At 42.9% G+C, this 16,871-nt stretch overlaps 1 long non-coding RNA gene across 1 annotated transcript in view; it reads right to left on the bottom strand.

Moving 5' to 3' along the window:
• Nucleotides 1-10,031: 10,031 nt before the first annotated feature.
• Nucleotides 10,032-16,871, bottom strand: part of LOC307202487 — a 235,113-nt gene continuing 228,273 nt past the window's right edge. The window contains exon 2 of the long non-coding RNA XR_013832908.1: nt 10,032-10,193. This is a non-coding gene — a long non-coding RNA (uncharacterized lncRNA). The remainder of the gene's footprint in view (nt 10,194-16,871) is intronic.

The following is a 16,871-nucleotide window of genomic DNA, read 5'->3' as shown; positions in this document are numbered from 1 at the left end:
AGTTATTTGACTTTTGGGTCTGATTTTGAAAGAAATTAAGTTACCATATTCCCTCTAGAGGGAGGCTGGGACATTGCAACAGTAGCAGCAAGTGGAAAAATACTATGAATTTGAGCAGGATCTGTTATCTCTTGGGAAAGCTGCAAAAACGAAGCATTATTTTGTCTACAGAGGTTTCTATACTAAAGGAGACAATGGATTTATCTATTGAAGAAAGGAAGGGACTTGACGCAAGTTATGTTCCTGAATAACAAAAGCCTCTGTGGAGAACAAGAAGTTTCTGAATTAGAAGGTTTCTGCAGCAGAACAGGAAAAAGCAACCTGAGGAATAAGAGCTGGACCAAATTTGAAGCCGGAGTATTTGGAACATCCAGACTTTAAAAGGACCAAGAAATAGAATTTAAGTTAGACTCTTAAACATAGAGGTCTGGATGGAAGAACAATGACTTTTTCTGAGAGTTTTTTCGAGATTGGACTTTCTGCAATTAAAAGCTATCAAAAGACGGCAAAGTGGAGTTGAGATATAGACGTGGATACACCAGGCTGGCAGTAGACAATGGATGAACTTTGGGGATTGGAACCGGGAAATGGGGGGGGGGGGAGAGATTTGGAATCCAAAGGCTGTAAAATTATATATTATTTCTTTCTTTTCTTTTTTCATGTTTGTTGTTGAAAATAGGGGAATTCGTGGAAGGGAAATGGGGTCGATCTTAGGGAATTATATAAAATATAAGGAGAAATGGTTCATTAAGATAAATAAGATAAATTAATTTGGAATAAATGGGTTATTTAAAATTACAAATAAGGTTTTAAAATTTGGGGTAAGAATCTGTGGAATCAATTTAAGGGAAATGGAATACAAGAGGGGCGGGGGGGGGGGGGAGTCCGGGAAAGATGCCACTGAAACCAAGTGTAAATCATATTTGTTTTTTCTTTCTTTCTTGCTATCTTTCCTTTTTATTCTGGAAAATTTTTAATAAATATTATTAAAAAAAGAAGAAGAAAGAAATCAACCCATTCTACTTCACCTGTTTGTGCAACCAATATTTAACCATCACAGTCTGTCTGAATAGAATCTCAGTCGCCTCTGAATTGTTCAGATTTGCAGGGCCAGATAGGTTGATAGGATTAAGTCACTACTGGATTGCAATGCGAAACAAGCTCCATTTATTTTTACCATATCACAGACCCAAGTGGCAAAGTAGCTGTTCAGTGTCATCATTAACAGCTCATTGATCCAATTATCTGCCTTTACACTTTGCTTCAAATCTGCAGCCTTATTATCACCTTTGCGACAGAAAACAGATTTCCAGTTGATTTCAGAAACGGTTTGGTTGCCCCCCCTCCCCAAAAAAAGGCTCAGGTAAATGAGATCAAGCATTCCTCTGGATTTATTGCATTTATATTCTGCTGCCAGTCAGTGTAGACAGTACTGAGCTAGATGGACCAATGGTCTGACTTGGTATAAGGGCAGCTTCCCCTGTTTCAATTACAGTAACAGTTTTCAAATTGGCACCATATCTACATATATTAACATATGGAATTTTATGCAAATCTATCTGATCCTCTTTTCCCAGCAATGCCCAAGTGGCCTCCATTATGAGCCAGCATTGGTAGCCGCAGGAGACTTCAGAGTCTAGCTGTGCAGGTCCCTGAAGAAGCCCATAATAAAAACAAATAAAGGCATTTGATAAGAATCTTGTCCCATATTTCCGCACTTAAGAAGAAAATGGAGGAGAAGGCTTTTTTAATGTAGTTTCATTTACAAACAAAAGCAATGTTTTCTTCCAGACACTTCACATCTCCTCAGATTTAGAACTTGAAGTAGAAAATGATCCCTTGGCATGACGAGTGTGAGCTGCTTTATAAGAGGAGGCTGAACAGCAAAACTATTTTTGCAGAATGCAGGAGGAGAAAAGGTTTCTGCTCCGAATTGCATTAAGAAGAAAAGGTCCACTCCTCCGTCTGAGCTTCTCTGCACTTAGGGCAAATTGCAGTGACCATTCTGAGCATCTAAGTGCTACTTAATGGTCTGGGGATTTGAGCACTGGACCACACAGGGCTTTTGAAAAGGCACAAAGCATGGAAGCAAACACAATGGCCACGGTGACCTGGCTGTACCCAGGAAACGAAAAGAGCAAAATCTTCTTTGCTTGACCCACTTTTCTTTCTGTTATCAACATAAACTCCTTTCAGGGAAGGGGATATATGCAATTGCTAAATTGCATCTTTGTAAAAGAAGGAAAAGTCTGTAGGTCTAATCTGTTCAGCAAATTTTCTAACTTCTCATATTTAGCAATCTGTAACTGCATTGATTTATAAAGGGGAACGACCCAGAGTCTCCCTGGCTGCAGCCGTCAGCCCAAGAAAGAGATGCTTCTTTGAGGAAGGGCCACGGATTATTGGGTGAGTATAGACCCTGCATGCAGAAGTTCCTAGGTTCAGTCCCTGGTGTCTCCTGATACAGCATCATGCCAAGGGGTCAACCAACAGTCCTGCCCATGGGTCAAAAAAGGAGCCGCTTCATGGAACCTCTTCCTCCATCTCTACCAGACAGCTCTAACAGTCTGAAAGTTTTTCCTACAGTTTAGTTGGAACCTCCTTTCTTGTGATTTGAATCCATTGGTTTGGGTCCTACCCTCTGGAGCAGCAGAAAACAAGTTTGCTCCATCTTCCATGTGATATTTGAAGATGGCTATCATATCACCTCTTAGTCTATTCATCTCCAGGCTAGACATACCCAGCTCCTTCAACCATTCCTCATAAGGCTTGGTTTCCAGGCATCATATTGGCCACCCTCCTCTGCACATGTTCCAGCTTGTCAATATCCTTCTTAAACATTTAAGATTTTGAGAAAATTGTCAAGACCATTGAAAACCGATAATGAAAATATCACTTCCTGGTGACTTCTTCCACCCATCTACTTGAAAAGTGATTATGTGAGCCAAGGCTAAGATAGATATGATCTGAGTTATGCCAACAACCTGATCAAATATTTTTATTTTTTAAAACCCTCTAAAACAAAGAGCATGGATAATGAAATGCAAGGCACTGACAATCAATACCTTAGATACATTATTCATTTCATTGTGGTATTGATATTCTGCAGTTAATTTGCAATCTCCCCTGTTCATTTTACACTACATAGAATTTTATGTGGTTTTCTTTTCCTGTAACACTTCATTTAAACTGGGAGGTTAACTTCCTGCAGTATAAAATAGCAATGTAAATATGAGAGAGGCCAGCACACCAGTGATCACCATCAATCCTGTCGTTGCAATTACTGTTTCCATAATAAATGTGAAAGGCCAATTAAAGTTAGCTTATTGACCATCCAGCCTGGACAGTGTTTCATACCTGGTATCAAATTCTCAGCTGACCTGCCCCAGCCTGCCTCCTTGACCCTCTTCCCATTTTTTGACTTTTCATCTAAGATGAGTTAGCGACAGTTGACGGAGGCTAGTCAGGATTCTAAGGAGGAGGAAACCAACGGGGAATGCCACTTTTGGACTAGAAATCAGGCAGGTGGAGGGCTGGCTGAAGGCAGGCTGAGTTGGTGGGACAATGCCCCATTGGTGCTTATGGATCAGACTCCACTGTTGCAAAGGCTGCTCCATTTGTATCAACAGAGCAGTAGTTCCATGACTCTTTCAGTGTTTTCTGCAGCTCCAGAGGGTAGGGTTCAAATTGCAAGTAAGGAAATTCTGATTAAACATTCAGAAGAACTTTCTGATGCTAAGAACTGTTTTGACTGTAGAACGGGCTACATCAGAAGGTGGTGGACTCTTCTTCTCTGGAGGTTCTAAAGCAGAAGTTGGGTGGCCATCTGTCAGGGATTCTTTAGCATTGATTACTGCATTGCAGATTCTAAGGAGGAGGAAACCTACGGGACTGCCTCTCCTGGTATGTCCCACAGAGGACCTTATGGTCTTCAAACAAAAACATCTTGGAGGTCCTGGGCCACAAGAAAGTTAGGCTGGCCTCAACAGAGCCTGGGCATTTTTGGCTGTGGCCCCAATCTGGTGGAACGCTTCGTCACAAGCGACTAGGGCCCTGCGGGACTTGACATCTTTCCGCAGGGCCTGCAAGACAGAGCTGCTCCACCAGGCCTTTGGCCAGGGCACAGCCTGACTCCCTCCTTTGGTAATCCTCACAGAACTCTAGCCCAATGGTTGCCATTAATTTGATTCTGAATTGATTTTAAAATGAATTGATTTTAGAATGCTGTGTTACTTTTATTGTTGTTAGCTGCTCTGAGCCCGGCTTCAGCTGGGGAGGGTAGGATATAAATAAATAAATAAATAAATAAATAAATAAATAAATAAATATTATTTACAAGGTGTTAGATGTGATGGCCCTTAGGTTCCCTTCCAGCTCTACAGTTCTATGATTCTTTGGCCCTCTCTTCAGTTGCCTATGCTCTGATGGCAAACTGAAGAGGTGTTCCTGCATTGAGTCCCATGAGCTGTTGACAGGTGAAGAGAGTGCAAACATATTCAGCAATCTTCAGCCTATTGACTCTGGATGCTGCAAAACAGATTACCTGATGACTCACGGGACACCAAAGTGCACTAGCCACTACCAAGGTAACAATGTTCCAGTGGAGAGGCAACCCATGGTGAACAGATGTGTGGTTCTGCTTTTGAACAGATTGAGTGGCTGAAGGTGGAAGCTGGAGCTTTGGGGATACTTGGACTTGAAAGGAGTATGAAACAAAATTTGGAGTACCCCATAGGTCCTGCTTTTAAATATGGAGGTCTGGCTGGAAGAAACATGGATTCTGTTGGGCCACAGCCTCTCCGAGATTTGGGACTCAATATTAAGGACTATCGAAAAGACCGGCAGAGAGGAATTGAAAGAGATTTAAGAGCCTCAGATGTGAGATCTCCAGGCTAAACAGTATATTGAGACAGATGGACACTTGTTGGGGACTGAAACCGGGAAAGGGGTGGGTGGAGTCTGGGAATCCAAAGGGTATATAATTATAACTTGTTTTGTTTTTATTGTCTTTTATTATCTGCATGGAAATTGGGAAAGCTGTGGAAGGGAAATATTGGTCGACTTTAGGAAAATGTTCAAGAATGAGGAATGAGGTATAAGTATTTATGTTTAAGATTGGACAAGTTAAAATCGGTTCTCAAAATGGTTTAAATTAAATGAAAACAAGGTTTGTAAAAATAAATTGAGGAAATGGAAGAGGAGGAAAAATAAAATAACAACATGTTAAAATAAATTATTAAGCTAAAGTTGAGAAATAAGTAATAAGGACTTGCTGAGTTAACAATTTAAATTGGAATACAAGAAGGGGAGGTGTGAGGAGGTCTGAGAAATAAGTTAAATGAAAATAAGTAATTGAAATTTTATGTGTTTTTAAAGTTTTTTTTAAGTTTTGTATTTTTGTATTTTTGTTATTTTATTTTTTTGTCTATTTCTGTTCTCTTTTGAAAATGCCAATAAATATTTATTAAAAAAAACAAAACAGATTGAGTGGCTGGTTAAATGCATCTTCTTCGTATGTGTGTGTGTGTGTGTGTGTGTGTGTGTGTCTGCCGGTCTGTGAAATCAAGAGTGTGCATGTTTGCTGCTTAACAGAGGAGCACTAAGCCCCTGCAGTTATACATTTTAGTACTTCTAGGAAGCACAGCAGCTACCAGCAAGACAGAACATGCTATGAGGCTAAAATCAAATAACATTCTTTTTATTATGATGCAAACACAAGTTTCAGCCCCTTTTCAACATGCAATTAAAGGGCAGAGCAGATGGCAGCTCAGCAGATGAAAAGCTTGTAACCAGTAAAAGGAACTTATCACGCTAAATAAATTGTTCATTGTTTTACACGGGATCTGATAACTTTAACCAGGTCTAGAGCTCTATTAACATTTATTACCAGCCAATGAGATCCCAGCGAAGGGGCAAGAAGTGCCTTCTGGAAATAATTAGGGGCATGTTCTTGTTAGGGAGGCTGTATTGTGTTAGCAATCATCATTGGTGTCATAATTTCCATAAATTGAAATCCATAAAAAATATTGCTCAGAGCCATGTTCTTGTGTTATGCAAAGCCAATCTCCTTAGGTCCGGTCAATGACAGTCAAGGCTGGAAACTAATAACATGGTTAGATAGAGTTTAGATATGCTGCATTAATCTCACGAGTTCGATTTCCATTTCAGATGTTGCATGGATTCATATAGTTGGAGACAATGCCCAGATCCCAGGCTGCTTAGGACTTTGAAGTTCAAAACCAGCCATTTTTAATGAGCCTGGAAACAAGCTGGAAACCAGAGGAGGTTAGAAATGTGCTGAAATAGCCTTCACATTTGCTGCTCCCTTAAAGACTGTCAGTGACTACTAGCCACAATAGCTACGTTCTACCTCCATCGTCAGTGGAAATACCATATTTTTCGCTCTATAGGATGCACCGGACCATAGGACACACCGGACCATAGACCATTTTTTTTTCTTGTTCTCCCCCTCTAAAACAAGGTGTGTTCTGTGCGTTCAAGGTGCGTTCACCCGAAGCTTGGAGTTCCCGCTGGGCTCTGGACGCTTTGGGTTCCTTTTGGCCTGCTCTTTGGGGCTGGCGGGGAAAAGCGCTGCTTTTCCCCACCACCAGTACCAAAGACCAGGTCGGGGAGCAGCGCAAAGGCGGCGTGCCACCTTCCCACTGCCCCTTGAACTTGTGGAGCTGGCGGTGGGGGGAAGTGTTGCAGCCTTCCTCCCACCTTCGTACAGCCTTCGTAGCCTCCACAGGGCAGCAGGGTGAAGACACCCCGCTGCCCTGCGGAGGCTTTGCGAAGCCATCCTCAAGCTAGAACAGCGAGACTGAGAGCTCCGCATCGCTCCGTCTCCCTGTTCTGGCTTGGGCTTAGCCGCGCAGCCTGCATTCGCTCTATAGGACGCACACACATTTCCCCTTAATTTTTGGAGGGGAAAAAGTGCGTCCTATAGAGCAAACAATATGGTATGTTGCTGGGAATCACAAGTAGGAAGAACGCTATTGCACCCAGGTTCTGCTTGTGGGCTTCCCATCGGCATATGGTTGGTCACTGTGAGAACAGGATGTTGGACTAGGTCAGTGTTTCCCAAACTTGAATCTCCAGCTGGTTTTGGACTACAGTTCCCATCATCCCAGACCACTGGTCCTGCTGGCTAGGGATCATGGGAGTTGTAGTCTAAGAACATCTGGAGACCCAAATTTGGGAAACACTGGACTAGATGAACCATTGACCTGAGCCAGCTGAGCTTTTCAAATGTTCTTACTGGTGGTGAATTTAGGGGACCTTCTTAGAAGGGTTCTTTAAGGGTATTGTTTCAGAGCCATGAAGTTATTTTGTGGGGAGTTGTTTACACCACCATGGTAAGCATCCCTTCACTCCAAAATGCCATGAACGATTTTGGTACCTTCCACACACGCAACTGGGGCCTCCTGCATCCAAAGCAGTTGCTCTACCATTGAGCTAATGCCCACCACCAATATCTTTCCCTTGTACTTAGCTACTCTACAGTGAAACAGACTGCATTGGAAGATGGTGGTGTTGAACCACTTATCAGGATGCTGTAGAGATAGGTTCCCTGCACTGACAGAGGGTTGCCATAGGTTATTTCTGAGGTCACCTCCATTCTGTAACCAGAACACAACTGATGGGAAAATATCCCAGCAGAGATCTCAACAGTCCTGGGAGGCAGCTCGCTACTGGCTTTCCATTTGCCTCTGGGGGGCTGCAATGTCTTCCGCAAATGCATTCAAAACCATTTTCTTGGAATACACTGACATTTCAAATGCATTGAACAGAAGAGGCTAAGGCTAGATTTGGGGGTGGGCAGGAGGGAGAAATAGTTTTAATTGATTTTATTACGTGCAGAAAAATAGAGCAAGCCGGGGCACTTTTGTTTGGAAGGATAAACACAAAATTATTGGTTGAATACGGCTGAATTAAGCACTTAAAGTTCAGCCTCTCCAGAATGCTGACAATGCAGGTTCAGATCAATACAGAAACAATTTACACCATGAGAACCTGGGCTCTAGCTATTAACTACTAATTATATTAAGTTTGCTACTAAATTGATTTAACTCTTTCCAAAAGCACAGGGGGACCTGTGGCCAAACATGCTAACCACAGAGCAATTGCATCAGCAGACCACTGTCAAATACCTGCATTATAAGTAGCAGGAAGGTGGCCAACCTGGAGACAGACATCATTTGAAGTGCGATGTAGAATAGCCTTTTCCCAACCTTGGGTCCCCATATGTTGTTGAACTACAATTCCCATCTTCCCTGACTATTGGCCAGGCTTGCTGGGGCTGATGGGAGTTGCAGTCCAACAATATCTAGGGACCCATGGCTGAGAAAGCCTGGTGTAGAACACAGGAAGGTGCCTTAAACCAAGTCAAGCCATTGGCCAATCTAGCTTGGTATTGTCTACACGGACTGAAGGCAACTCTCCAGGGTTTACAAAAGGGCTATCCAATACATCTAGCTGCTGCTGGTGCAGTAGGGACAACGCTTCCTTAAAACATATGTCCCTACAATGCCCTACATTGCTAACTTTTTGGCAGAGGGTAATAGAAACTATCAACACGACTGTTCAGAAAAAAATCTTAAATTCGCAGAGGAAAACATCCCCTTGAACTATATACACAATCTGTGGAACCCAACAAAAGGACAATATGAATGGGCTGTCCATGCCCTTGCGACGGCAAAAGGACTGGTATTGATGAACTGGAAAAATAAAAAATTTGGCTCACTTCAACAAATGGATGGAAGATATGTGTAAACTCGCAACATATGAACAAGTCGTGTACAAATGCCGACTTGCCATGGATAAATTCAACAATATTTAAAAATCCTTTTTATAAACACTGTATTAGGTTTAGGATCATTAAAATAACAATCTTATAAAAATTTTCTCTTTCTTTCTTTCTTTCTTTCTTTCTTTCTTTCTTTCTTTCTTTTTTCTTCTTTTTACCCATGTATATTTTAACAATTGTTACTTTTTTCACATCTTGTTTTACCTTTGCACTTATAATTTTACATAGTGCACAAAAATTCATTCTTATTTTTCAATAAAGAATATGTTTTTTAAAACAACTCTCCAGGGTTTCAGACAGCATGAATTCACAGCCTTGCCTGGAGATTCTGGGGGTTGTCCCTGGGACCTTCTGGATGCAAAGCAGATGCTGTGGCCCATCCCCAAATAATAAAACAGAGCTTTTCCAAACGAAAATAAAGAAGGGTTAAAAACTTAGGAAGCTGTCTGATACCTAAGGTTGGGGAGGATTTTGGTTCCCTCTGCATTTTTGAGCAAACTTTCCCATTTCACCCGTTCCCCGCTGGACTCACACAGGAACTGGACTGTTGATCTGCAGATTGATCAATGGGCTAAACCATTCATGGATCCATACTGTCCTTTTGAGGTTGTCTGAGGGCTACTTCAACTTTTAAACATGTTAAGCAGCTCTGCGTGATCAGAAAACCCCTATTAAAAATACTCCAGGAAGTGAATGCAATTATTATTGTTGTTATTTATTATATATACCTTTTAATTGCCAAGATGGCTTCTAAGTGGCTTGCAACTCTAAAACCAATAACACATAATTAAAATATGCAATAAAACAATTACACGAAAACATTTAAATAAGCATTTGTAATTAAAAGGCGTACTAAAAGGAGTCCGTTGAAACAGTACAACAACGGAAGATTTAAAACAGCAATTAAAACAGGATGTTCAAGTCAGGAGAGCAATTGTACAAAGGGGGAAATGGGGGGAAATGGGTGTCCCCATAGATCTATGACTTTGGCATCTGTTGGCCCATGGTGACAGTGGTGAGGGGATGGAACTCACCCTGCCTTGGTGGAGACAATGAGCGATGTTTTGCACCAGCACGCGCATTGGGAACTCATCTGAGTGAATATCATGCAGAACATTGAGCTCCAGCCATTCACTCCTGTTTGTATTATGGGTTTAAAACTGTTTTCCTGTTTTCTTTATCATCTCTATCCTAACATCTAGATGTAAATCCTTCTTTCATATCCTTTCACTTCACAAGGTTATTCCAGACTCAGCCAGATTTCTGCCCTCGAACCTTGACTTTTGAGGTATTCATTTAGGCACTCCCATTCTTTTTTTTTTACTTCACTTTTTGGTTTTTGTCTTATTATGTCTGTCAATTTGGCTAATTCTAAGTATTCTGAGAGCTTACATAGCCACTCTCCCCTAGTGGATAACTGATTCCCTTTCCAGTACTTAGCCACCAGGATTCTTGCTGCAGATGTTGCGTATAAGAAAAATTTAGTTTTGTCTTTTGGAATATCGTCATTTAAAATTCCTAAAAGGAATGCCTCTGGCCTTTCACTATATGATATTTTTAATATTTTCTTTATTTCTTCGTGGATCATGCTCCAAAATTAAGCAATTTAGTGTTGATATGTCATCACACAGCCTTGTTAGCCACCTTCCTCATTTCCTTTTAAAAGCCTGAGCAGAAAGAGGTCCCCTTTTAAGGACTTAAACTGGTCTAAGTTCCACCAGCTGAGCCCTGAATAGTCTCAACGCAGCCAGGTTGAAGGAGTTACACCAGCATATCCCCAGCAGCCCCAGAATGAGGAACAGCCCAAGATCCATCTCTTGCAAACTCGCTCATCCCAGCAGATCTCGGATTTGTATAGCACTGTCAGTTACCTAAAGGTTTTTGTATGTGGAGCTTATATTGGGAGTTCTGGGCCCCTAAGCTATACATCCTCTTCTGCAGATGGGTCATTTAATAATGCTGACAGATCAAACAGGCAGGTGAATGAAGAGTGTAATGGCTGCTTGAGCATGGTGGCAATCTAAATTTTTAATACTAATAACCAACTTTCATTATCAGCAAACATAAATTCCAACTTACACAATTTGTTGCTGTGACACGTTTTAAAAAGGACTGACAAACAGCATCAGAAGGTATCTCTTCTGTAATCCAAACCTCTGCATAAGGCTCTTTTACATTTGTGCAAAAGTTTCTCTCCCTTCCCTATAGATATGCAGCACGGTGGATGAATTACTTGAAGTCTGTTCTGCAAGAGACAAGGTTGCTTTGTTCTCCTGTATGTAAAATGGGAGCAATTTCCAGAAGCAAATTCCAGTGTTGTCAGGAGAATTGCAGTGTGTTCTTGGCAAAGCAAGACAAAGATGAGCCAAAATGTTGGGGAAATATTATATATCAGTGTTCCATCTTGGCCACTCATCTGAGTCAATAGGGTAGGAGTGGTAAAGCAAATGGCCTGCAAGCCAAATGAGGCTTAGCACATTTCCCCATCAGGCCTGTGATGCCATTTGTCCAAGTCATATCCACCTGTCTTACAGGTAAAAATACAGGTAAATAGTCTGTTGGCCTAAAGGAGCTTTGCAGGCCCTGCCAGTCAGCCCATGCATAGTGCTTTGCAAGTCCTTAGCTGGGCATTGAAGCTGAAAAGTGTTCTGCATGAAGAGTTGCCCACAGTTGCTTCCAGAGTGGGGAAAAATGGATCACCATGATGCCAGGAGATCAACAGCTTCAGGTGACTCACTTTGGCTCACACTGGGCAACTGTTTGTGCAAGCAAAGGTGCATCACTCCACAAACTCCAATGGCCAGCTGAGCATGACCCATGGGGTGGGGGGAGATCCAGCCTACTGCGTGGCATCAAGTCCCTCACCCCTGCCATAGAACTTGATAGATGTCCCAGGGTAGGTCAGGTAGATAGCAGGCAATATCAAACTAGAGTTTCAGAACCATGGATAGCTCCAAGCTTACTCTAAGCATGGTACCGTCAAGGCAGTCTGAGGTGAGCCAGGGGGAGGGAACCGTGCATTCTGTCCCAATCAGTAGTCCCAGCTGGGCTCTAGCTCAGGCAGGGGCAGGTGTTAAGACATCTAGGTTCCATGACATCACCCCAGGTTCCAGCAAAGCAAGGTTCAAAGAAGCAGAAGGTGGGTTCAGATAAGCAAAGCCAACCAAAGCAGAGACCACTATGTAAAAGTCAAACAACCCCAAGTAGAGACAACCCTATGTTTCCACACAACCTCTTTAGAACCAAGGCAAGACACAGAAACCTGATCTAACCACACTCTGTAGCATGGAAGAGCAGATTTTTGAATGGGGTGAATATGGGCATTTCCCCACCATCAGGAATGAATAAAAACACAAGGCCAAAGGTCTAATCTAGTCCAGGATCTTGTTTCTTCACAGTGGCCAACCAGATGATTATGAGAGGCCTGCAAGCAGGATACAAAAGCAACCAACCTTTTCTGTCGTTGTTCTCCAGTGACTGGTATTCAGAGGGAGAGAGCACACCATCCTCATGACCAGAACCTATTGATAGACTTATTGCCCATAAACCCATCTAACTATTCAATAATTTAACTATGTGCTGTGTGAGGCAGTACTCCCGCCATTCAACTTCATTTGATATTTTAATATTTTAAGGTTTGTATAAGCCTGATGAAATGTTGCTGTTGTTGGAAGAGCTATATTTCCCTGTGCTGTGCTCAAAAATGTACTGAATGCATCGGTGGTAGTGGTGATAAATCCAGACAAAGATCTTAATGTGCCAAAGGGGGAAATTATTCCTTTCTTGAAAGATAAATGGCTACTAAAGACCACCATTTGTATTGGTATCAAATTCGCAAAGGCCTTTCTACCAGGTCATCCATCAGTCCTCTTTCCCATCAATATCTTGACAAGTAGGATGTAGACCAGCCATGGCAAAATTGGAAGATTTTCCCTTCCATACATCATCGTGGGCCCAAGATTTTTTTTCCCTGCCTCAAGCAGAGACAAAAGGCTCTGCCAACCTCCAGTGTTTGTCCCAACACTTTGTGACAGGAATACCAACCTTTTTGGACCATTGGGCACATTTGAATTTTGATGAAATGTCATGGACACCCATCACAAAATGGATGTTGGGCAGGTGTGGTGTAACACAAAATGGCTGCCACATCTAAAAGAGCAGATGAGAGGGCTGCAAAATGGAGCAGGTGTGCCTTCCTTGTCAATGGGAAAAGGCCCCAATATTAGCCACCTCCGTGCTCACTCACAGAGATGGAATTTTTGCACTTCCCTGCTCACAAAAAGGAAGTCCTGACAATGTGCACATGGTTAAAGGGGTAGAGATTCAATGTAGGAGATGCTGAGCCAATGATGGTAGAAACTGAGCATGACGTCTCTTGCACATTGTGGATTTATGAGGGGATATTTACCTTTAGTACAGGGACGCGGGTGGTGCTGTGGGTTAAACCTCAGCGCCTAGGACTTGCCGATCGCATGGTCAGCGGTTCGAATCCCCGCGGCGGGGTGCACTCCCGTCATTCGGTCCCAGCGCCTGCCAACCTAGCAGTTTGAAAGCACCCCCGGGTGCAAGTAGATAAATAGGGACCGCTTACCAGCGGGAAGGTAAACGGCGTTCCGTGTGCTGCACTGGCTTGCCAGATGCAGCTTGTCACGCTGGCCATGTGACCCGGAAGTGTTTGCGGACAGCGCTGGCTCCCGGCCTATAGAGTGAGATGAGCGCACGACCCTAGAGTCTGTCAAGACTGGCCCGTACGGGCAGGGGTACCTTTACCTTTTATTTACCTTTAGTAGGCACATTGAGGGGAACTGGTGGGCATTCTGGCAGGCATGGGAGCAGCATTGGCAACACCCTGCCTTAAGAAGTCTGTACAATTCAGACACCAGTTCCTGGCTTCATATTTTTGTCGCTCATGATGCCACTGAAGCAGGTCCCTTCATCCTGCTGTGTTGCAAGACCAGCCTTGATCAGCCCTTCTCAGTAGGCTGCCCACTTCTGTGCCATGAGGGAACAAGTCAAGGAGTACCGCTGATTCATTGGGATTTGTGACCAATAATTAGCAGTTGGATTGAAAGTTCTCATTGATTGCATCCTGGAACAAGGGAGGAATCTGTTGAGTTTTCTTGACATTAATGTGGTCAATGGTGCTACTCAGAGGTGTGCGTTTGTAATTATAACCTGTATGGCAGCACATCTGTGAGCTCTTGACAATTCAGCACACCTGAGGTATCTTAACAATTTAACTAATTAACAGGGGGAGTTTACCTGCTGCACCAAATGCAGCGATGTGATGGGGTAATTGATTATTTTGAAAACTGTATTTAAGTTGACCAAGTTGTGTAGTGTGAACTGTTATAGAATGCTGTTAAGGAATGTTGTTGAAGACTGGTGGTGAGAAGGGGTGTTTTGCAGCTGTTTGATTATTATTTAAAAATAAAGATAAGCAAAGATGTTGTGGGCAAGTTTTTATTCCATCGCCCCAGCCGCTGTGCAAACTCGGTTGGCGAAGAATGTCCAACTGAATCCACCTGGGTCCTTCCAGCTCAAGTATGAACTGGAGCTGCAATCCTGCACACACTTATGCACACTTACTTCTGAGTAAAACATAAAGGATGACCTGAAAGTGTGATAAAGCATCAGAGATACCAGGATTTGAAAGTTATATGTCCAAAGCGGGTGGGGGGAGGAAATTTACTGATTAGACTATATGGCAGGGAACCAAATGCCTCATGGCACTCTGTTGACTTGATTGCCAAAAAAGGAGAAGAGATGTCCTACTGCAAGTGGAATGTCTAGCATTTAATTAGGGAGAATTATTCCACCAGGGCATTCTTTTCCCATGCTTTGAGAAAAAGAGGTTGAGGGAAATAAACACGTTTGCCTTGTCTGCACAATGCCCTTTTGCAAGTTCTCTTTCCTGAGCTGGCTAATTAGATTCTGGAGAATCAGCTGGCAGTCCCTCTTACTCGCTCCTCCTCCTCCTCTTTTCAACCATTTTCCATTTTGTTTACCAACAATACAATCACTGCTTTTTTGGGGGGGGGAGGGTACTCAAGGGCACGCAGTACTGGCATCTTTTCTTTTCCCCTAGAAGAAAAACACTGAATACAACACAGTGGTACCTCGGGTTACATACGCTTCAGGTTACATACGCTTCAGGTTACAGACTCCGCTAACCCAGAAATAGTACCTCGGGTTAAGAACTTTGCTTCAGAATGAGAACAGAAATTGTGCTCCAGCGGCGCGGCAGCAGCGGGAGGCTCCATTAGCTAAAGTGGTCTTCAGGTTAAGAACAATTTCAGGTTAAGAACGGACCTCCGGGATGAATTAAGTACTTAACCCGAGGTACCACTGTACATCACTAATTGTTTCATTTTCACTCTGTCCCACCCTCCCTGTCCGCCCTGCTCATTGAAGAGTTTAGACAAACTGAGGCCTGGAGGCCAGATCTGGCCCAATTGCCTTCTAAATCCGGCCTGCGGACGGTCCAGGAATCGACGTGTTTTTACATGAGTAGAATGTGTCCTTTTATTTAAAATGCATCTCTGGGTTAATTTGTGGAGCATAGGAATTTGTTCACCCCCCCCCAAAAAAAAATATAGTCCAGCCCCGCACAAGGTCTGAGGGACAGTGGACTGCCCCCCTGCTGAAAAAGTTTGCTGAGCCCTGGTTTAGACAAAGCAAATTAGCCTTGCAACAACAATATTTCTTTGTATCAGGGTTGGGGGGCTTGTGGCCCTCCAAGAACTCTTGTCATATAATTTATCAAAGAAATATAATTATCAAATTATTATATAATTTATCAAATAAGTTATTTGACAAAGGTTTGGACTGTCCTCCATAAAGTAAGCACTTGTACTTTAACATGATGGGGCTCCTTTCATTCTCTCCCCTCCCCAGATCCTGTGAGTTATTACTGCAAACTTTCCCCAGCGTGGAGTTGTGGAGATGAATGAGTGTTGTCAGACTGCCACCTAGATGTGTCTGAGTAACATCACTGAAGAAAGTCAAGCTTACTTTTCTCTGCTTTTTTCACTCCTCAAGTCATTCAGATCTAAATATGTTGAAAAACACATTGGGCTGGATTTTAATTTAAATCATGTATGGGAAGCCACATGTTGCCTGTTCCTCAAGGTCCCCAGCTTGTGGGGAGTCTGGTTCATCTTCCAGGGACTCCATCTCTGGTCCAGGTCAGGTCTGGGCAGGAAATCTTATTTTCTCAGGTTTGTTTGAAAGCAACTAGTTGGAATATGTTGTCACCAACTGTGTTGTAAATAAAATATCGGGGGGGGGGGACCTAATCTGGTCAAGAAGCCCACCAAAATCAAACCCAAATAAGCTTATCTGATGAGCCCACAAGGGGAGTGCATTTTTGCTTCTGTGAATGCATCTTTCAGATCAATGCAATATGATGCAGACAGTTCAGTGTTCCTAGAGGGAACATGAAATAATAACAAAAGATCTATTTCTCATAACCAAAATGCTAAAAGGGCACTTTTGATATTGCAGTGGGATAAAACATTCAATCTTCATATGCCAGGAAAGAATTCACAAACATGCAAACATTCTAGCCCTACAAACACCTTCTGTCTTTCTTTGCTCTTTTCGCATTGATGGACTCAGGCTGACTTGGTGAAATTACTGCAGAAAGGTGAGAACAGCATAGGAAATTAAGCTCAAAACACAGTATAGAATTATAGAATTGTAGAGTTGGAACCGAATCCCAAGGGAGTTCTTAACTCGAGGTACTACAGTCATACCTCTTGTTACCGGAAAGGGTTAGTTCTGGGTTTCGCTGCTGGCGCATGCGCAGACATGCAAAATGACATCACGCACATGTGCAGAAGCGGCAAATCACAACCTGTGCGCAGATTCGCAGACGCGAGTTCCTTTTCTTTCAGGCTGCGAACGGGGCTCCAGAACGGATCCCATTTGCAACCAGAGGTACCACTGTATTTCTGGGTTAGTGGAGTCTGTAACCTGAAGCGTCCGTAACCTGAAGCGTCTGTAACCCGAGGTACCACTGTATTTGTGAGCGGTCGTAGCTGTCCAAGGGCTCCAGTAGAGC

The sequence above is a fragment of the Podarcis cretensis genome (genome assembly GCF_951804945.1).
Source record: "Podarcis cretensis genome assembly, chromosome: 14".
NCBI lineage: Eukaryota > Metazoa > Chordata > Lepidosauria > Squamata > Lacertidae > Podarcis > Podarcis cretensis.
The sequence above is the reverse complement of the archived record's forward strand: the minus strand, read 5'-3'. Positions and strand labels throughout refer to the sequence as shown.